Below are 23,116 nucleotides of genomic sequence, written 5' to 3'. Positions count from 1 at the left end.
GTTGTTTCAGAAAAAAAAATCTGTGATAAAGAAACTGTGTAAGCCCCAGAAAGGATAGCCCCTTTTTAAAGCTATTACTTACTTATGGCTCTGGGGCAGGCAATTCCTTTTTACTGTCAAAAGAATATATTCTGCAGTAATTTCCAGGGGAAAAAAAATCAAAGCGATCCCAATATAGAATTTATACTCCTCATCTATCTGTCCTCCTGACCTTGGAGAAAAGTCTTAAGGGAACTTGAAATTTATAAAGCCTCTTCCTGAACATAGCCCAGGGACAGGTTCCTGTTGCTGTTTCTGATTAATTCAGTAACCCAAGCATGACCTTTATGGATGCAGTAGAAAGGCAGTGGGGAAGGATGGAGAAATGAAGATTTGGATCCTGATACTGGAGTAAATCAGAAAATAATAAGTTTAAGAAATATATTGGCTAAGGGTTTTTTGCGGTGGTGGTCAAAGCCCCTTGCAAAATATACCTAAATATCTCTGCTATGCTACTTTAATGGTCAAATCACATTTGTTACTTAAATCAGAGAGATTATGAAGTGATGTTGTATATGAGAAATTAATTTGCATGCCCTCTTCTGGCAAAGTCCTATGGGACTTTTTAAACCAACCTGTACCATTCAACTCCGTATGATGGTATTTAAAGAATATATTCCTCTGTTAGGTTTTAAATTCTTTAAGAGCTATTTAATTTCTATTAGCTTTACCCCCATTTAACCCTATAGGATCTTTCCACTGTAGCAGCGTATTTAATAACAATGTTTTAGGGCTGTATGTTTAAAAGCCTGTGTGGAGGCTTGGGGAATGGCAAATCATTTGGTCGAGGCTATATGTGTGATGCACGCAGGACCAGATCCAGCGCCCATGAAACCTTGCCCAGAATTCAAAGTGAACCTTTCTGAGTTTAACAACTTCATTTCTTTCTCCTCTTACACCTGTTATTTGACATTTTCAAGTACTGCTGCCCTTTTGGCTTGTAGGGTTAGATACGTTTCATTTATCCATCCCTCAGCCAAATCAGACCTGAACTCCAAACTCCTCTAGAGTGAACATTCTTTGGGTGACTGACATCTCCTGCCTTTTACACCCTGAAGCTTGAAACACTGGAGTTCCATTTTGTCATTTAAGACATTCACAGAGTAGAAGTGGCACCTCATCCCAGCACGGACCCACAATCTGTGTGTCATGATGTTGGGATGTTTCAGCCAAAGCCTGAAATATTTCAATTCATCTGTCCTGATGCAGTACCTCTTGGCAGGAGTAGTTCAGTTTCTTCATGTCCCTATTCTCTTCTATGGGCTGGGCTCCCCTGCTGGACTACATCTCCCATGATGCAACTGCCTCCTCTCACCATGAGGGGAAACAGCTAGGGCTCAAGACAGGAGGAGGAGAATGGAAGCAGGATGCACCCAATGTACAGCTCCCAGCAGGCACCATTTCCAAATCAAAATTTTTGGAAGGTTGTCCAAAAAAAGGCACCAAAAAGGCAGATTCTCCATGGCAGAAAGAATCAAATTTCCCTACCAATTCTCTTTGGTAGACAGCCCAGCATATGTGGGTTTTAGCACAATACCTGTCACGTTGGACTACAGTTGGTTTTAAGGTATCATTTTTATCTGCTCTGACAATTTGCCTTGTGTGTGTTTTAAGCTAAAAGTTTACCCCTATTTCCTATGAAGGCAGTGTATGAGATGAGTCACAGTTCGTGCAGCCATCAGTAGGAATGGGAGGAAGAAAAGTGTATTTTAGAGGTTTGAGCCTAGGCTTTCTGGGTTTACAGGCCTGAGTTCTAAACTTGACTCCGCTGATCTCTACTGTGCCCTTGGGGAGATTAATTGTGAAACTTAATTAACAAATGTTGGAAAATAAGTGTAAAATATTATTAAGCATGACAACCTGTTGGAGACACCACACAGTGTCAATGAAGGAGATTCAGACAATTACAAAAGAATCTGAAGGTTAAAAATAGGTTTGAGAAATACAGTACTCTAATATGTACATGGGCAGTAGCAGATAGCATGGAATGGGATTAGCCATCTGCCCCATTCTCGCAGCTTGATACACTCCGTTTCTGGAAGAAGGCCCTTCAACAAAGCCTTGATGTGAAGGTGTGTTTCACAATTATTTCCCCCCATTTTTCAAATCTTAAACTCTGCAGAGACCTTTTACATTGAGTTATAATGATGACAACTGAACTGACATTAAGACAGCCAATTTTATGCCAGGATCCCAAAAGTTCTCAATAAATGTAATCTCTCTCTTTCTCTGTACAGAGATTGCTTTACCTATCACTGAAATATCGCGATATGTTTTACGTATTTATCCCCCAGAACTGTGATATGTGAGTGCTTCTCAATCTTTATTGTATTTATCCCTCACAACACCCATCTCTGGGGTGGAAGGCAACAACCTTTAAATATCAGATACCAACATTATACAAGACACACCAGTTGAGGATTCAAGTGGAGATACTATATTGAACTGGGGGAGAGGGGTTGTCCAATGTTCAAAAATTGGCATATAAAATTAGAAGCCTAATTCCACATTTAACACACCTAAAATCCCATGTTAGTTACCTATCTGCTGATTGAGGAGCTAATAGGCTTCCAGAGAACAATTGTTTCAAAAGGAACTTTAGTCAATCAATTTAAATTCTGATGTGTGATATTAACAGTCCATCTTCATTCTGCAGAATGTGATGTTTCCTATGCCAGCACACAGCAGTCATCATGCATTCTCCCAGAAAGAATAAATCTTAAATGAAGCACTCCAGGCTCATGTGTCTGGTTGTAGCACTATGAACCATTATCCTGGTCTTGTGCACCCTGAAGTCAGTGACAAAGCTTGCACTGATGCCAGCGATGCAGGATCCATCCTAGAAGTGATCAGCTAACAAAAACAGTTTATTTGCAAACATATTGGCAAAATCTGTATTTGTGCCCCTTATTGTGTTACTTGCTTTTCCAAGAAGGTTCAGACAACCAGTTTCTCTTTCTACCAGTGTTTGTAGAGGCTTTGTTATTGGACTGATGACCCATGTTACACAAGAACAAGGGTATTTATTAATTCACTATTCTCTATTCACTAGTTCTCTTTGGATTCTTGTGCCGTCCCCATGAAATCTGAATGCCATGCTGTCGCTAGTTCTGTTTAACATTTTTACCTGGGCAGTTAGGGAATGGAACCAATGCCGTGTGACTCAGGTGACAACCAACACAATTCATGGAACATTCATAAAGCGTAATTTGTTTGGTGAAATGATTTGATAAACAATTGTGAATACTGAGTAGGGTTCTGATTCAGCAACTTCTCAAGCACCTGCCGACCTTTAAGTGGGTGAGTTGTGCCATTGCCTTCCCTGGGGACTAAACACATGCTTAAAGTGAGAAAAAAAATCCTGATCGGTCTCAGGTCGTTCACGGATGGCTGAAAGTGAATTGAATTATGTATAGGGCTGTGAAGCGATTAAAAAAAATAATCGCGATTAATCACGCTGTTAACAATAGAATACCATTTATTTAAATATTTTTGGATGTTTTCTACATTTTCAAATATATTGATTTCAATTACAACATAGATACAAAGTGTACAGTGCTCACTTTATATTTATTTTTTATTACAAGTCTTTGCACTGTAAAACAACAAAAGAAATAGTATTTTTCAATTCACCTAATACAAGTACTGTTGTGCTATCTCTTTATCATGAAAGTTGAACTTACAAATTTAGAATTATGTACAAAAAACTGCATTAAAAATAAAACAATGTAAAATTTTAGATCCTACAAGTCCACTCAGTCCTAGTTCTTGTTCAGCCAATCGCTCAGACAAACAAGTTTGTTTACATTTGCAGGAGATAATGCTGCCCGCCTCTTGTTGACAATGTCACCTGAAAGTGAGAACAGGCATTCACATAGCACTGTTGTAGCCAGCGTCACAAGATATGTCCCTTCATGCTTCAATCACCATTCCAGGGTACATGCGTCCATGTTGATGGCTGGTTCGACTTGAAAACCATCCAAAGCAGTGCGGACCGACACATGTTCATTTTCATTATCTGAGTCAGATGCCACCAGCAGAAGGTTGATTTTCTTTTTTGGTGGTTTGGGTTTTGTAGTTTCTGCATCGGAGTGTTGCTCTTTTCAGACTTCTGAAAGCATTCTCCACACCTCGTCCCTCTCAGATTTTGGAATGCACTTCAGATTCTTAAACCTTGGGTCAAGCACTGTAGCTATCTTTAGAAATCTCACATTGGTACCTTCTTTGTCAAATCTGCAGTGAAAGTGTTCTTAAAACGAACAACATGTGCTGGGTCATCATCTGAGACTGCCATAACACAAAATATATGGTAGAATCCGGGTAACACAGAGCAGGGGATGTACAGTTCTCCCCCAAGGAGTTCAGTCTAAATTTAATTAAAACATTATTTTTTAATGAGCATCATGAGCATGGAAACATGTCCTCTGAATGGTGGCTGAAGCATGAAGGAGCATATGAATGTTTAACATATCTGGCACATAAATACCGTGTAATGCCAGGTACAAAAGTGCCTTGCAAAACCTGTTCTCACTTTCTGGTGACATTGTAAATAAGAAGAGGGCAGCATTATCTCCTGTAAATGTAAACAAACTTGTTTGTCAGAGCGATTGGCTGAACAAGACCTAGGACTGAGTGGACTTGTAGACTCTGAAGTTTTATATTGTTTTGTTTCTGAGTGCAGTTATGTAACAAAAAAAAATCTAAATTTGTAAGTTGCATTTTCACTACAAAGAGATTGCACTACAGTACTTGTATGAGGTGAAGAGAAAAACACTGTTTCTTTTGTTTATCATTTTTACCCTGCAAATATTTGTAATAAAAGATAATGTAAACTTTGATTTCAATTACAATACAGAACACACTATATATGAAAATGTAGAACAACATCCAAAATATTTAATAAATTTCAACTGGTATTCTATTGTTTAACAGTGTGATTAAAACTGCGCTTAATCTCAATGAATTTTTTTAATCACAATTAATTTTTTTGAGTTAATCCCATGAATTAAGTGCAATTAATCGACAGCTCTAATTATGTGCTATGAACAGTTCACCTGGCTTTGCAGCGGACTATGATCTTAAAATGTCCCAAAGGTGTAGTGACATTCTAACTCTAGAAGCTAAAGGCTTGATCCAGTGCCCAACAGGAAGCCTTATATTGACTTGAGTGTGCTTTGGCCCAGGCTGTAATGAGCAATTCCTTCAGGCTGAGGCTAGCACGCCTGTCTGTAGTATTTGCCTCACCACAGACATATTTGTGTACAGATAAGAGTGGTCGAACATGCAGCAAGGTTTCCAGCTGAAATAACTCTTAACACACATCAACTGTTCACATTCACAACTGAGAAACTTTCCCCGTCTTTTGGTGAAATGATTGGGAATGTGACAAGTTAAATTCACCAATTTTAATATCTTTCAGCTGCTTGTTACCACACCACTGAGATTTTTTTGGATGATCTCTAAGGACAGGTCCTTTCCACTTGTCACTGTTGCAAATCTTATCATGAATGTTGGGAAAGTTGGGGTAAGCATTCAGAAAAATCTGCAAACAGCTGCACTCAGAACGTGTGTGAATCTGCTCATTTATCAACAGATCTGTCAGGCTGTCTCTACATGGAGACTGCACTCTGTGCTCAGAGCTAGCATGGTCCACTGGCATTCAGAAGACCTAGCCCTTTCACTGACCTGCTGTGTGACCTTTGTCAAGTCATCTTCTTGTCTCTGTTTCCCCTTGTCATTTGCACACACAATCACCATGATTGCCTATAAAATGGGCATAATCACCCATCCAATTTAAGCAAATGCACCTCCATGCCTGCAAGTGAAAGGCAAGCACATTTTTTTGAAAATGCCCAAGCGTCCTGGGAAAATTCCAGCCAGATAATTAGAGTCTCTTTTCCTTCATTCTCTGGTATTTTTACAATAGGAGAAGATGCTCTTTATTTTCTATTGTGTAGTGGGGCTATGTCGCTCTAAACAATTGTCATGTCTCACCCTAAGGGAAGCTGCATTTCAAAGTGGCTGGAAGAAATGAGAAATAAACAGTCAAATATTATGCAACAGATTCTCTGCTGGGATACCTCCATTGACTTGAATGGAGCTAAGCCAGCAGAGACTTTGGTCCTATGATTCCATTTATGTATCTGTTATAAATCGTGACATCTCAAGCTATTGTATTTTTCAATAAAAACAATTAAGGCCCAATCCAAAGCCTATCTAATCCATGGAAAAAGCTCTCATTGCCTTCTGTAAGCTCTGGTTCAGACCCTTAGTTGCTGAGTTATTTAAAAATTCCTGCTAGTGCAAAAATCTGAGTAAAGAAAAAAAATTGGAAGCAAACACTGAAAATCGTACAAATTGAATTATTTTAAGATTAGTTATAGCATTGGCATTGCACAATAGGCCTTTAATCTACAATGAACAAAAACTGTAGTTCCAATGAAGCAGACTGCTCCAGAACAGAAATAGCAGAATACTGTGAAATCGGTAACGATACTGAGAGTTTGGATAGAATCCAGTGCTTGTAACCAGCCAAAGAAGAAAGGAAAAAATCCCAGTAGCACTATAAGAATAAGACTGGGGAAAGGTCCAGATGTCTCAGGTGACGGAACGAGATAGGGTGCCTTTCATCTCTTGGTCACTTGTTCAAACGTGACTCTCTCCATAGTAAGAAAGTCTTTTTCATCTGCTGGCTTTTTGGTGGCATGTTTGAATGAGCTGGTGGTTTCTGTATTTCTTAGTGAAGATGGGGCTGTATCATAATACAAGCCACAAAGTATTGTTCCGTTATTGCCTGTCACAGCTGAGAGGTGAAGCTCTGAATGAATACAAAGCTTGCTTTACTCAGTAAAAGTCCTTCTAGATCTTGGCTGAGGAATATTGGCAAGTATGGCTGATCTGGCATTGCCTGTGGGCAGATAGAGTGCTTCCATCTATGCTGTAATCACATGAGAGGGTGCCTAAATCACTTTGGGATTATGCAGCCCCCTTCACATGTGTTTGGATTTCCTTAAATCACGTTAAATCGTTCTAAGTCTGAGCCATTTGTATAAAATCGGCAGAATATTGATTTTTTTCAAAGCCTGCACAAACTGTGGAATCCCTGGACATTTAGTGGCCAACATGCGCTGGCTGGTTTCCTGAAAGGACGGATCTGTAATGCACATGTTAGTTTGTGCACTGAAATAAGTGCCAGGCTCACAGTGTCTACAAGAGGAAACCACTGAACAGTTGGCAGTTTGAGCACAGAGGAGGTGCAGGAGATGTAAACCAGAGGAGATTCTAGTCTGGATGGAAGCCTTCATGGAGCTGCTTGGGGAAGCTTTCACAACTGCCTTCTTACACCCTGTTTATCCCTAGGCTTCTGTATCCCTCTGCAACTTGCATAAATTCTCACTTTTCTCTTACTTATCTTTCAGTTCCTCCCATCTTGATTACTGTAACCTCCTCCTTAGTAACCTCCTTGACACTCACATCACCTCATTCTAGTCCATACAAAACACAGCTGCCAAAATCATCTTCCTTCCCTGTCACCCCAGCCATGGCACCCACCTTTTGTGTTCCTCCATGAGCTTCCCTCTTTCAGCACCACATCAAGTTTAAGCTTTCTTGTCCCTTTCTCACAACGTTGCCCTTTCGTCCTTTTGTGTCTTTGCCTTCTCAGCTCCTTCACCAGTGATGCCATGCCTGGACCTTCCATTCGTCTACCTCCTCCATGCTTTCTTCCAGCCTGCCTCTACGTACAGAACACTCTTTCTGAGCTGGTCAGCAAAGCTCCTGAGGCACAGTCCCTCCTGGTGCTTTAATTAGGGTGGTGAATCTCTCAATCATCTCCAAGACGGGCTGTTACTAAAAGTTTCAAGTGGGCCCAATACTAACTGTAAATTTTATTTTGCTAAACTAGGACCAAGAATGGTTCTCCTGCAGCCGTCTCGTCCAGTACCTGATCTGAAGGAGTATTTGGAAATATTTTTGTTAGTGGCTCAGACCTTTCATTCTTAAATTCCGCCAGTGCTTTTGGATGGATGCCATCCAGCTCTGGTGACTTGTTACTCTTAAATTTATCAGTTAGTTCCAGCTTCTTTTGTTTTGTTTTCTCACTTCAGTCTGATAGTGCGCCATCTTTATTACCTGAAAAGATTAGGCATCTCCACAACATCATTGGTGAGGTCATCTGAGCAAAGAAATCATTTAGCTTCTCTGCCATGCCTTTATACTGCTTAATTAAGAGCCTGTGCATGGAAGGTGTAGCGAGGCAAATTTAAACAAGAAATAATATGCAGTTTTTTAACAGCGATGAGAGTTAATTGTTGGAACAACTTGCCAAGGGATGCTGTGGGTTCTGCATCACTGGAAGTCTTTCAGTCAGAGTTGGATATATTTCTGAAGATTCGCCATAGTTCAACCACAAGTTATTTGGCTTGAAGCAGGAATTACTGGGTGATAGTCTGTGGCCTTCTTACAGCTCAAGAACATCTGGAGCTCCAGAGAGCTGTCTTTGGCAATAAAAATTCGACTGTTCAACTCCAATGTGAAATCAGTCCTACTGTATGGAGCTGAAACCTGGAGGACAACCAAAACAACCACCAGGAAGATCCAGACCTTCATTAATAGCTGCCTCAGAAGGATTCTCCAGATCCGCTGGCCAGACACCATCAGTAACATCCACCTCTTGGAGAGGACCCGTCAACTCCCAGCAGAGGAAGAAATCAGAAGGAGAAGGTGGGATTGGATAGGACATACACTACGCAAGCGCCAACTAACATCACCAGACAGGCACTGCGGTGGAACCCCCAAGGCAAGCGGAAAAGATGCCATCCAAGAAACACCTGGCGACGCGACCTTCAGGCTGATAGCAAAAAAATGGGCTATACCTGGAACCAGCTAGACCGAATGGCCCAGGATAGAGGACTCTGGAAATCTGTGGTTGGCGGCCCATACCCCGATTGGGGTGATGGGCATGAGTGAGTGAGTCTGTGGCCCACATTATGCAGGAAATCAGATTCCAGTGGTCTCTTTAGGCATCATAATCTATGACTCTGTAATGGCTCCCTGTAACCTCTGATAGTCCACTCAACAAATATACCTTTCAGATATGCTTGAATCCATTTAAAGGAAGTCCACTTCCCCCGCCCTTCATTCAACATGCTGCTTTTGACTATCCAAGCAGGCACCTTTTTCTTTTATTGTTCTTCCCCCATCAACCAGCTGCATTTGTTTTCATTTCAGAAGCTGGTTTCCGTAAGCTGGTGATGAAGGTACAACGCGGTGGAGGGACTGGTCCCTTTTTCTATCCTTGACAATGCTGCTCACAGACATCCACATCGCAGGTGACTTGAATTGATTTTTTCTTTGTCACCTCAATTCTTAATGATATAACAAAACCAAAACTGAACTTTCCCCCGAAGTATAAAATAAACCAAAGAAATTCAAAGTAGGTTTGAGTGAATAATCTGGGTGGGGTTCAGGACCAATTAAACTGCAGCATTGAGAGTTATACCAAGAAGCATAAGTGTCGCCACCTCTTCAGATATTGCAGAGTTGCCGTGCAAGTGGCATCATATGTCACAGAAGGAGCAGAGGCTCCTTCTCAGCAAACCAGGAAGAACACGCTGAGGACTTCATTCCCTGAGTTCTGAAATAGTCTGCCTCTTGAATTCAGGTTCGGGATGAAAAGCAGAACCCCAAATTCTCTGGGTTTGGCCAGCCCAAGTTCAGTACAAGGTCCCAAACCCAGAGGAGAACTTATCTGAGTGGAGCCTTCTGAAGTTCATCAGTCAGTCAAGTAATATATTTCAGATAAAAGCTGTGCTTGTGACAACTGGCATCTGTTGTCAGTTTAATACTGGTTCCTCACTCTGTCACACCAGATGGGAAAGACAGTAATACATTGCAGGTGCTTTTCCCAGGGGATCTATAGTAAAGTTCAAAACACTCTTCCTCTGAATCACTTTTGACTTTCTAAAATGTTTTGTTTCTCAGATATAACTCATTAAACTGGCAAGCGCAGTACACTGCTTGAATGAGGTGCCGTGTACTACCAGCCAAGTCACCTTTTCCCCTCACAGCACCAGCCAGTCAATGCTTTCCAGGGATCACACGTCACTCCCAGCAGTTTTGCCCTCTGTGAATCATTCAAAATGTGGCAGCATCCTTGCTCTTTTCAGACAAGTCACTAAAGCAGCAGCTTAACCTCCCTTATTTTTCGCTGCTAGGCACAGACCTCAAAGCTTTCTGAAGTTCTCTCCAGATTAGTTTCCCCATTCTCCTGATATCTTGAAGAAGGTCCTGCGGAAGTGAAGCCCGGCTGGCCAAGAGCCCCTGCAGAATCTGACCTACTCGCTGTAGGGAGACAAAGTTGGTGGAATCAAGGGATGTGAGAGAAGGAGGTAGAAATGGTTTCACTAGATGAACCTGGCCTCACCTCACTCCTCAGCAGCAATGGAGTGTGTGTTCAGTTGGGCTTTTTGGCTGTGGAAGAATTCTATGGGAGGTGGGCGCAGGTAAGGACTGAAGGGAAAAAAAACCTGGGATTCGTTTGTCAAAGAGAGGAACTGGTGCTCAAACGCAAAAGAGAGCTTTTGGGAAGTAGAAGGAATGCCATTTGAAGCTGGGAAATTATATAGTGAACAGAGTGCTTCCAATGAGAAAAATGAATTTGGCATCATATGGTATTGATTTAGAGGCTGAGTATGAGGAACTGATGAAATTTAAAAAAAAACCACAAGTTTATAAAAAGATCTTTGTGCAAACATGCCACTTTAATACACAGAATTGGAGTTGCATTCCTCCTGAGGAGTCGGTGCTATTGTCTGTAATTAATCTTGATTAAGCAAAAGAAAAAGAAAAACTCATGGCTATATTAAGAGGCTACTTACTGGTGAGCGTTCTGTGCTTTTGAGTTGCTGGCTGCTGCTTTTTAAAATAATCAGCAAGTAAAGGTACGGGGGAGAGGGACAGTCTCAGCACTAAGTTGCAAATGCAATAGGTGGAGTCCTTCTGAGGGCAAAATCCTCATTGGCTTTAAAGAGAGGCGTTGTATCTGAGTCAGCAGGGGCGGCTCCAGGCACCAGCACGCCAAACGCATGCTTGGGGCAGCAAGCCATGGGGGGCACTCTGCTGGTTGCCGCGAGGGTAGCAGGCAGGTTGCCTTCAGCGGCATGCCTGTGAAGGGTCTGCTGGTCCCACGGCTTTGGCGGACCTCAAGCAGGCATGCCGCCAAATCTGCAGGACCAGGGACCTCCCACAGGCAAGCTGCCGAGGGCAGCCTGCTGCTGTGCTTGGGGCAGCAAAATACCTAGAGCCACCCCTGTGAGTCAGGACTGAGCGTCCAGGGCATGAGGGCCTCATTTTGTGTCCCTCTAGTACGTGGGCCATGGCAGGATGAGAGAGGGCACTTTTTAAGGGACTGTGATTGAGAGAGAGTTTAATTATAATCTTTCTCTATTATTTTCAGACCTAGAGTATTAAGCTTCCCCCATGAACACATTCATCATTTTTTTTAATCCCCAATTTTAAAAAGTTCTGGATCCCACTTTACAAGTATGAACTAACTGAGACAAATATTTTCCATGTAAACTTTCAAAGCCTTTCCGCTGGTTCATATTATCTTGAACTTTAAACTTAAAAAGCAGTAGAAACCGCAGGACACCTATAACTATGGAGGCACTACAATACTGCCCTAATCTGGGACCAATCAGTTCGGTCTGCATCTATATTTTATTTCCTGTGGCTACAAGCTAACAAACAACTGTCATGAACAGACTTGGCAAAAGAATGTAAAAATTAAATATCTTTGGCTTTCTGCTAGTAAGTTGAATGTTGGCTTTTATAATAGTCAACATAATCAACAGCCAGATGCTTGGCTATAAATTAAAGACACTTTTCATAAATTACACAACTAAAAATAATTGTGTTGCTGAGATGTAATAGATTAAATTGCTTGTGCATTTTGTTTCTGTCTTTGTGTTCTTTGAGCTCAATCCTGGAAGGTGCTGAACACTGGCTAGAAGGCCTTTTTCTTCCTCGTGTTCTTCTGCCATGAACTTTCCCTTCCAGTGTTTGAACATGCATCACCCGCGGAACCTCTTAAAATGGCAGCATATGCTGGCATAAATAGAACTCTTCGACCTTCCTGGAGCAAGAGCTGTGACCTCTTGTATGAATGCATGAAACTAAACAGAACACAGATCCTTCACTTATCTGCCTTGGGCACTATGGGGCCCTCATTGTCTGAGCACGTGCCAATCTTTCATGTATTTAACCTCGAAACGCCCACTGGAGGCAGGAAAGTGGTATTATCCTCATTTTTTTAGACAGGAGCTGTGACACAGCGACTTTCCCCAAGGTCGCACAGAAAGCAGGGACTTATCTAGCTGACACTGGAATATCCTTTCTCTCCCAGATCTTTATTGACTCTGCAGGGTTAACAAGAGAAAATATCTGGTTTTGACACTAAGCTAAACTGCTCAGACTCTGAATACACACAAGGGCTAGAACTTTTCTCAAATAAGCTGCTATTGCTACATAATTAATTCTGCTTGTGTTTTGTCCGGTCCAGTTTTAAATGGCTCTTCAAATGAGGAATCCATCCTCCACAGCGAGTTTTGCAGTGGTGACCAGCTAGGCGGACTCGATGCAGTGGGCTGCCTTACATGTATTGACAGATTTCTCAGGTCAATAATATCATTTTTGAGCCAGGCCATAGACTTTAAGTCCTATCTCTAGCTTCATATAAGGCAGGTCTCCTTACTTCTCACACAACTGTCCCAAGCCGATGCTTCATTAAGTACCCACTATAATTAACAGAGTGGCCTCTTTTCAGAAGAGAGGCAGAGGGAGCTCGCTGTAGATCACAGCAGTGAGGCACACAGCTGACTAGATAAAGCTGCCATTGGGCTGTTGGAATGGGCATAGCTACTGTGGTTTAATGGGCAAAGAGAAGGGACGATAAAGGGCAACATTAACCTGCTCCCTAAGCTGACAAAGTCACCAGAAAGGCAATTAGTAATAATAATGACTGAAATTCATATTGCACCTGTCATCCAGAGATCCAAAGCCTTCTACGCCATTTCATCTGCCACGGGAACACAGCCACCTCCGGTTCGGTGGGCAGGGCATAGTACTGAGAGGAATGAGATATAGTCCCAGTTCTTCCATTGACTTTGGGCAAGTCCCTCCATTTCTGTGTGCCTCCGCTTCCCCGTCTCTAGAGTGGGGATAATAGTGCTCTAGTTACCTTTGTAAAGTCCTCTGAGAGCGACGAATGAAAAGGACTCTAGAAGTAAGTATCCAAGAGACACCTGGGATGCTCTCAAACAGCTTTCAAGCATGCAAGCCACACCCTGAGTGTCCGTATGTAACTGCAGCCTGCCAGTTGGGTTTCATTCTGGCTCTCACCAGCCTCGGTTATACTGCAGGGTGACCCCAACATACCCCCACTCTTAGATTTGCCCCCCCACTGTATATCCTGTACTGCCCAGCCCTTTCCTGGACAATACAAGTTTATATGAAGTCAGCTATTTCTTTAATATAAATAATATACACACAACTTGCCACCGCAAATGGAGTTTCCCAAACAAACACACTGGATGAGCTAAAACAATAAAACAAGTTTATTAACTACAAAGAGAGATTTTTAGTGAGTACAAGTAATGAGGCACAAAGGTCAGAAATGGTTACAAGAAAAATAAATATCAAATGCAACTGGTGCCTTACTTAACAAACTATGTTAAATGCAAAGCAAAGATTTCTCACCACATGCTCTCAGCAGTCTTACTGACCAAACTTCCTAGGTCAGGACCCCTTCTCCCAGAATCCAACAAATGTTTCCTTTGTTGCTTCAAATGCCATGAATGCAATGGGCAGAAAGCAGGGGGGGGGAGGGGAGTTGCCTTTGGGTGTTTGTCCCTCCTTTTTATAGTTTCAGTCCCTCTCTTAAAAAAACATTTCCAGCTGGGAACCAGGAGACAAAGGCTCTGAGGAAGGATGTTCCCTGCTGCTTTTTCCTCACCTGTTTGAGCTTCCTTCCTGCTTGATGACTCTGTTTACTGCTTAAATGCAAACTAAGCAGAGCACATAGGTGCTGACTCCATGGGTGCTCCAGGGCTGGAGCACCCACAAAGCAAAATTAGTGGGTGCTTAGCACCCACATGCAGCTAAGCTCCCTCTCTTCCCCCCACCCTCCAGTGCCTCTCCTCTGCTGATCACTCATCCCCCTTCCTCCCAGCACCTCCCGCCTGCTGCAAACAGCTGTTTTGCAGCATGCAGATTGGCTTCAGGAGGGAGGGGGAGGAGCAGGGAGGGGTGCACTCAGGGGAGGAGGCGGAAAGAGGCAGGGAAGAGGTGGGGTGGGGGCAGAACAGGGGTGGGGGTTTAGGAGAAGGAGTGGAGTGGGGGGGCATGGGATGGCATGGGGATTGAGCACCCCCTGATAAAGAGGAAGTCGGCACCTATGGCAGAGCACACATTTCATTGTTTCAGACAGACCTGTTTGCCAGCCTCAGTTTGGAACATACGTTAAGGCCAGCAGACAGTGGGATCATGTAACTTCACATACAATGTTGCCACACATATTTTCACAGGACACTACTGATCAGCCAATTATGAGTTTTCAAACGATTCCTTACAAAGCATACTTTGTACAAAAATTATTACAAAAGTGTGTAAGGTGTGAATACCAAGGTACATTCTGTCATAGATAACAAAACCCACCCTCTTATTCTATGCGAAATCTATGCAATCTAAATATTTCTCATGAACCTTTTCCGAGATTTTTTCATGCATATAAAGTCATAGCACCATTGTCTAATACTTGTTGAGATAAATGATTCTGGGGGATAAAAAGTACATATTTAAGTGGCCTAAAGTGCTAGGACTAGAATATTCTGGATAAAGTGGAAGCCATTTAGAAAGGATTTGGGGGAAGAATTCTGCCCTGTTTGAGAAAAGTATCCAAACAAAGTGCAACCTCAATTTTAATAAGGTCTTGAAGATTAGCCTTCATTAAACTGGGGTTCTGTAAAATCATAGAAACATGAACTAACCAGCATTTTGCAGGCATATCAAGATCCTGAGGTTGTATATGAGGTACATCCTCATCTGCTTTCTCTTTGCCTTTACCCACAGAGAGCAGGCAGAAGAAGCCAGCACCCTGCCCCACCATTCAGCATTAACTAGTTGAGTAGGTGATTTGGTGGCAATTTTATTCGGGAATGTGCTAACAGATCAAGAGTGCCAGTTGCCCAAGGAATGTTTGTGGTGATTGATAGCACCAAGGTACCACTGGAAGTTTCAGTGCAGGATGCACTCATGGGCCAGAGAACACAAGGCATATTTCAGATGCAACTGAGTTTGGGAAATCTGGATTCCAAAAACATCAGGGCTCTGAGGTATTGAGAGCAATAACATAACTGTGCTTACTGGGAGAAATGCCCCTAATTAATTGCATTATGGGTGATCAAATCACTTTGCCTAGGAAAGAACTAGAATTTGACCAAGTGAGGATGAGTTTCCATCAATAGATACAGAAAGGCAGAGATTATTGGACACTACCAGATTAACCCCATCTAAACACAATTGATTACCCATAGTACTGCAGTGCCTAGAGTTTCCACATGAGACCAAGGCTCCACTGCAGTCCCTGTCCAAAAGCTGGTAAGAAACAGTCCCTGCCTCAAACAGTTTATAAACTAAACGACCACCATCTTCATTTTACAAAGGGATTAAGTGATTTGCCCAAGAACACCCAGGAAATCTGGGGAAGACCCAGGAACTGAACCAAGCTCTCCTGACACCTGTGCTAGTCATTTTACCAAAGACAGGATGCTCTTTAACGCTATCAGCCTCTCTAGATATAGCTATGCTCTCTACATTAACTCCACCTAAGAGCATAATGGTGACATTTATACTCCCCCTGCCTTCTGTAAGCGCAAAGAGCCTGACTGTGGTTTGTTTAGCAGAAACTGAACTGGAAAAGAAGGTGTCTGGATTGTGCACCACCAGCTTTTCATGCCAGCTTCAGAGTGAGGTTTGTAAGTGTCATAGTAGCAGCTGCTGGGTGTCAGTCACTTCTAAAAACCTTTATTTAGGTTCTCAAGTGGGAGCTGAGCTCTTTTGAAAATCTAGCCTGAATGGAGGGGACTGAGCGCTTGAAAACCTATTCCTGTGTGGCTAATAAATAGCCGGTAACTACCAGAGCAGTATAGTAATGCAATTCTGCTCTAAAGCCATCTGGTCTCAGATTCCAATAAAGTTTTAAACTCTTGGAAGTCATCAAGAACTTCCTGAGAAATCAGTGATTTAACTTGGCTGCTTACACAAGCGATGGAGGTATTCAAAAGCCATCCAGTGAACAAGAGACATAATAGCCCCGAATCATCTCCAGCGTATGATCTATTTTAAAGAATCTCAGATACTTTGGGTCATGTCTTCGCTGTGGGTTATACACTTCCCTTCTTTGGTCTATCAGTGATGGAATGAGACTGATACCCCACTGACTCTTAACCACCAACCACAAAGCTTCCCTGAATGACTGCCTTGAACTAAAACTGGTATCTTACATCATGGAGTATAAGGTGTTAGGCTTTTGGTTTGCTGCCTCCAATTCCTGTCTTAATATTGGATCTGAGAGAATACTAAGTGCTCTTCCAAATTTTCAGTGCAACTTTCTAGACCTAGACATATCTTGATGCTTTAAAGAGTGTCTTTTAAATGGATAATATTATAGTAAAATTAAAGCCATTTGTGTAAACAAAAGGCAAGTTTCAGCTTGCCACTGATTTGATCTTATAAAATATATTCCCAGCATGAAACAAAACCTTTTTTAAAATTATTACCATAGCATAATAAAGGCTCCAGTCTGTAAACGGAAGGACTGTAACAGCTACAGTGTGTTGACTCATCTATTAAAACAAAAGAAAGGATGCATTGCTCGGGTATTAATTTAGCACTTCTGCAGTCTGAACTAACTCTGCTCCGAATAGATATGTTCTCTAGGAACTCTGTTCAGATTGCCATCCCAGAACAGAGCAGTGTAGAGTTCCCTCCAGCAGTGGCCCATGACAGGTGCATCAAAGGAAGGAAAGACCATAATTCCCATGGTCATTCGTACAACAGTCTAAGGTGTGCTAGATCCCTGTCCTTTATTGCTGCTTCAGCACAAAGTGTCATAGCTTTCTCCGGACTACCATTTCCTTCCTTCTGAGTTTGGGTCTAATAATACAATTGTCCATCACCTCAAAGTTTTCTTGGATCCCCAAAGTTGGAACCCATAGCAAATCTTCAAAAGATACCCTTACCAATTTAACAATGATTGTTTGTAAAGCCCTGGGAGTCACTGGAGGCCCAATTCCATCATCTATACTTGTGCTGAGTAGCCTTTTATTAATTACATTACTCATGCAAATCAAAGACTACTCAGTGTGAGCAAAGGTGGTAGAATTGTGTCCTTACTGTACCTGTAAACCCTAGGTTAGGGTGTGCCCGACCCACAGAGAAACCAAGTCTGTTACAGTTCTTGTGAACTGGCTCTTTAGCTCAGATCGTACTGGTTTGTGCTTTCTGTTCTGGAGGTTCCTGGTATATTGGCCAGCGTGGCAGCCATCGGATAATGCCATGCAAATGCCAACATTCCATATAAATAAGAAACAGAGATAAGGTTATGAAAAGTACTAATAAGTCCAGAAGGAGGTTTAGTGCTTCTGTCTGAGATTTTCAAAGCAAAGTGGGGAATTCACTCTCGTGACTCTGATTGAAATTAATGGGAGTTGCGTGGCTAGTTGTCTTTGAAAGCCATAATCTCCTGAACCAATGAATATTCATTAGCAGGTTTTGAATGTGTGTGGAAACAAACCCATTATTGAGAGCACATGAGTGGGTTATTAAACAGGAGAGTAGCGTGAATGGCAGTCTCCCTTTGGCTGCAGTGTGAGATGACATGACAAAGTAAAACCTGGTCTCCAAAGAACCCGTATATCCCAGGAGGACTTTCCAGGAAATCTTTATCTTGCATAGAAATTAAAGACCCCAACCTGGGATCCTGCTCGGTGCAATGGCCCCTCATTCTGGCGCATGTGGTATTAGTATGGCACTGGTAATAGGAGTTAGTGTTCTTCACCTTACATGGACAAATCTAATGGCTTAGAAAAGGGAGGTCAGTTCCACAGCTTCTTGACTCCCTTTGTGTCATCCTCTTGGAAGTGGGAAATAGCCACGATATGGAACAAACAGTATGGACAGCATGCCAAGAGCTCTATCCCAGGGTTCTTCGTCCATATGCACCCAGGGGTGCTGGAACAATTTGTATCAGGGGGTGCTGAGAGCCAGTGAACCCAACTGTAAACCCCCTATATGCTGGAAACCACGTCAAGCCAGGGGGTGCAGCAGCACTCCTAGTTCCAGCACCTATATATGCTCCCAACCCTCCTCTGTTAGCATTGGCGGTTTGGATGGCAACCTGCCCACATCCCACTCCAGGGTCCATACAGCTGCAGGGGACTGATTTACAGCTGCTCAGTGCAGTAATTCCAGCTGCAAGTTACACGGCGAATTCTACTGTTCTGTGAGCAGAGCATGCTACAGTGAGTAGATAATCCCTCAATGGTGTCTCACACCCATCACGTGGCATACCAGAGGTGAGCTCCCCTGGAGGGCAGTTACCTCACTGCTTTCTATTAAGCCAGCAGCAAAGGCAGGATTAGACCCCAGCCCTTCTGACTCAAAGTCCTGTGTCTGGCCAACTGCGTCACAGTTTTCTCAGGCAAGGAGACACCTACAAATTTTAAACACACTTTCCTGCTGCCACAGCCACCGAAGTCATTCCAGTGTGGCTGGTTAATGGGCAGCAAAAAAAGCTGAAGGCATTCTTTCTAACAATGATGAGAATACAATCCCCTGTGTCCTGCAAGGAAAACAGACAATCATAGAATCGAATAGGCATTGAGGGTCACAATAACGACTAAGACAAGTGGAGGCTGCAATCAAAATTTAAAGTGTTGGGTTGCCCCTTTTTTAAAAAAAATCTCTCTTTGCTCTGTAAAAGCAGGAATGACAGACTGAAATGCTGCACAGAATACAGATAGAATGCTCTCTAGGCTTAACATTATCCTGCTGGCACAGAGTCCCCTAGTCCACACAACATGCAATTTAAAATTGGCACAGCAGGGCTCTAGCATCTTTTGAAGCACTTATCCTCCATTCTACAGAGGTTAATATCCAATCAGGTAGCTCAGTGGCTTTAGAACGCTCGCAAAAACAGCAACCAAAAGCAACCCACCGCTCCTAAAATTTACATCTAGGTTAAATGTTCTAACCGACACAGATACACACACAAATTCCTGCTCTCGCCCAGGAGAACTGCAACTGGCTGGGTGTCGCCAGAGAGGGTGGAAATAAAATATGGATGGCGATCGATTGTCATTTGTAGCGGAAGCAACTACATGTGGTCATGAGCAAAATGATGTCTGAAATGCTTCTGGGACCCACCAAAAATAAACCCACTGCAAGTGCAGCCTTTGCAGAATCAAGGGTAGCTAGAGAGGCCGAAGCAGCAAGTGCAACAGCATCTGTCAGAGATGCTGAGACGTCTCCTTTTCTTCCCATTAAAGAACCAGGAACTAGGGTAGCAGCAGAGAATCCATCTATCTTCTTCTTCCACTAATGGCACATTATTAACAGCATTTAATAACAGCAGCTCAGGAATAGTAAGACTTTATGCTTACTGTACATAGCACCCTCTGCCTGAAAATCTCAAAGTGTATTACTAGCGTAAGTGAAATCAAGCCTGGATATCTTCCTAAAAGCTCTGCTATCATTCAAGCAGCAGTTATGGGCTTCATGCAGAAATTGCTGGGTGAGGTTCTCTGGATCCTGATATGCAGAAGGTCAGAGTAGATGATCAGTGGTCCCTGCCGCCCAAGTTCATTAAACTGAACAACATCTCTGTGAGTTAGGTAAATATTATCTTCATTTTCCAGATGCAGAAACTGATGGAGAGCAAAGAAGGGTTCTCGTCTGGCTTTTGCAGCCAGAGCCCCACATGGAGGCAGATGGAGAGCTGTGGAGGCGTCACTCCAGAAGCAGCCCATTGGTTACCTCTTAAGCGGTGGTATGTCCCCTGGAAGCTCCAGGAGGTACATTGCACTGAGTACCTCCCCAGAATCCAAGCTGCGGGAGTGCAAAGAGCTACAACAGCTTCAGTGGAGGGCTGTGCCTCAAAGAAGCATCACAGCTGGGAATTAGGCATTGTGGCTCACCATGAAGGTTGCAGATTTTGCCATATCTAAACCGTGAAGCTTGCATTGTTGGCGTCAGAGATGGCTAGGCAGGGCTGCTGCCCCTGCTGCCTTTGCAAAGGCTGGACCAGTAAAGCAGTACCCACAAGGCAGAACCAGCAGCAGCGCTCTCCGATCACTTTCCTGCAGTGCTGCTGATGTGGGGAGAACTGGCCAGCACTAGTACAGCAGCGCAAGATGCTTTACAAGCTATAGATCAACATTGCTGGAGGTTCCAAGCAGATTTTATGGGAAAGGAAAGGAGATTTTGGTTAAAAAGATGCAGGCAAGGACTTGAGGGAATTTTTTACACTGAATTCTTGACTTCGGCCTTTTTATCCTCCTATGAACCAACTGTGACTTTTCTGAGACTTTGCAGTCACAACTCGCTAGGGCTCGACATGTTCCATAAAGTAATGCCATGGGGGTTCAACACGCTAGAAAAACTTCCAGCCAGACTATGCACTGCACTCAGGTGGCACAAAGGGGCCAGATCCTGGCCAATGGAGAATTTGCCTGGTGGAGGGAACTCCCAGCTGGTATAAAGCCAAAGTAGGCTGCCCCTGCCCAAGCTGTCCCCTTGTCCTCCAACACAGGGAGCATGCTAGGGAAAGACGGGTGTGTCAGGGGCAGGCAGCATGCAGTGGAGCAGAGCTTTGCCATCTCTCTCCTCCACTGATGTGGCCTTACCCTAGTAGTGTAAGTTAGACCCACTCCCAGAGCAGTGTGCGCAGTGTTATTTTTCTAATTGTATTTAAAACTCCATCTCAAGCAGCTCTAGGTGATGAGGCCCTCTGGCGAACACAGACAGAATCCAAAATAACAATTTGCCCATAATCCTCAACTAACAGAATAAAAATCCCCTGACAAATGAAAATCCCTTTAATTGGACAACTCCCAAGCAAATGCTCTTAAGAAAGATGAACCTTGCAGCATGCCAGGAAGGTCAACAAATCTGGGCTTCCAGAGGCCTGACTGGGAATAAGTTCTGAAGTCAAGAAGCCCCCTAACCAGTGGCCTACCACTAACCATCTCTCTCCCTTTCAAACCAAGGAGTTGTTAGCTAGGGGGACTTCACAGATTCCAACAGCACCAGGGAGAGAGGCTGTCTTCCAGAAAGCCAGGTTCTGTACCATTTAGGGCGGGGTGGGCAAACTACGGACTGCGGGCTGGATCCAGCCCCTCAGGGCTTTGGATCCGCCCCATGGGATTGCCACCCCTGTACAGCTGCAGGCCCTGTGCCACTCCCAGAAGCAGCCAGGACCATGTCCCTGCAGCCCCTGGCAGAAGGGGGTCAGAGGGCTCCATGCCCTGCTCTTGCCTGTGGGTACCTCCTCCAAAGCTCCCACTGGCCAGGAAAGGGGAACTGCAGCCAATGGGAGCTGCGGGGGGAGGTACCCACAGGCAAGGGCAGCGCATGGAGCCCTCTGTGCCCCCTTCCCAAGGAGCTCCAGGGACATAGTGCCAGTCACTTCTCGGAGCAGTGCAGAGCTGGGGCCAGCAGGCAGGCAGCTTGCCCTGGCCCCAGCTGCTCCAGGTAAGCAGCACTGGGCCAGAGCCCGAACCCCTCCTGCAGCCGACACCCCAACTCCCTGCCCTGAACCCCCTGCCTGCACTTTGCACCCCCCTGCACCCCAACCCCCTTCCCTGAGCCCCCTCATTCATCCCACACCCCTCCTTTGCCCCAATCCCTTGTCCTGAGCCCCTTTCTGCACACCGCACCCCCTCCCACACCCTGCACTCCCTCCCACGCCCCAACCCACTGCCCCAGCCCATCATATAATTTCCCCACCCAGATGTGGCCCTCGGGCCAAAAAGTTTGCCCACCCTTGATTTAGGGCTTTAGACAGTAGGTGAACACTAACTCTTTACTCTCCAGCTAGAAACTAATCGATAGTGAATCCAGAGCCTGAAGCTCCAGTTAATAACTGAACAGCTGCATTCTGCAGCAGCTTACGTTTCTAAAAGGTCTTAAGGTGCAGCCACATGCAGAGTATGTTACAGTGGCACAATTCTGAGGCTGCAAAGGCTGGGTAATTGCAGCAAAGACTGTATCAGAATGTATCACCACGTAGAGATGGGAAAAAATTTGCTCTAGCCAAGCTATACCTGACCATCCTCTAGGAGCGGGGGAACCAAAATGACCTCTGAATGATGAACAAAATGAATAAGCAGAGACACACGTCCTCTGTCAGGAAGAATGATACAACATGTGGTCTTTCTGGTAGCTTTCTCCTGCTAGCCTGGCTACTTTCATTTGGTTTTGGATAGGTGAAATCTCAGTAAGTTAGCACTCACTCAAAACCACTCTCTGGTGACTTAGTTGACTGCACCCACTAGGTCAGACAACATGGAGACCTAGCGCTGAGTATTGTCAGCACCAGGGTCCCTCACCTGAATGTGCTAAAAGTCACACGTCCATGTGATACCAAGAGGGTGACAGGAAAGAAGCCTGGAGCACTGTGCACAGATGAGCAAATGCCCAAAGCTGCTCTCTGGCGCCTCAAACAAAAAGAAACAGAGTCACTCAAGAGTGACTCTTCTAGGGATTTGAAGTCTCTATCCTCATACAACTTTCATCTTTCGAGTTTGCCCTCATTTCCCTGTTACCCCTGGGGCTAAAATATACATAGAGTTCTATGGTTTGAGATGGTCCTATGAGCTGTGGTCTGTACTCTCCATCTCTGATCCCTTTCACTTCATAGGGCTCATTTACCATCATTCTTCCATCTACATTGGTCTGAGAAGAGGGGAGGAAGGGGCTGATTTGGTTACATTCTGTTGCGTGAAATTTCACCTTGGCTGTT

Source organism: Chelonoidis abingdonii, chromosome 19 (genome assembly GCF_003597395.2).
Source record: "Chelonoidis abingdonii isolate Lonesome George chromosome 19, CheloAbing_2.0, whole genome shotgun sequence".
Classification (NCBI taxonomy): domain Eukaryota; kingdom Metazoa; phylum Chordata; order Testudines; family Testudinidae; genus Chelonoidis; species Chelonoidis abingdonii.
The sequence above is the reverse complement of the archived record's forward strand: the minus strand, read 5'-3'. Positions refer to the sequence as shown.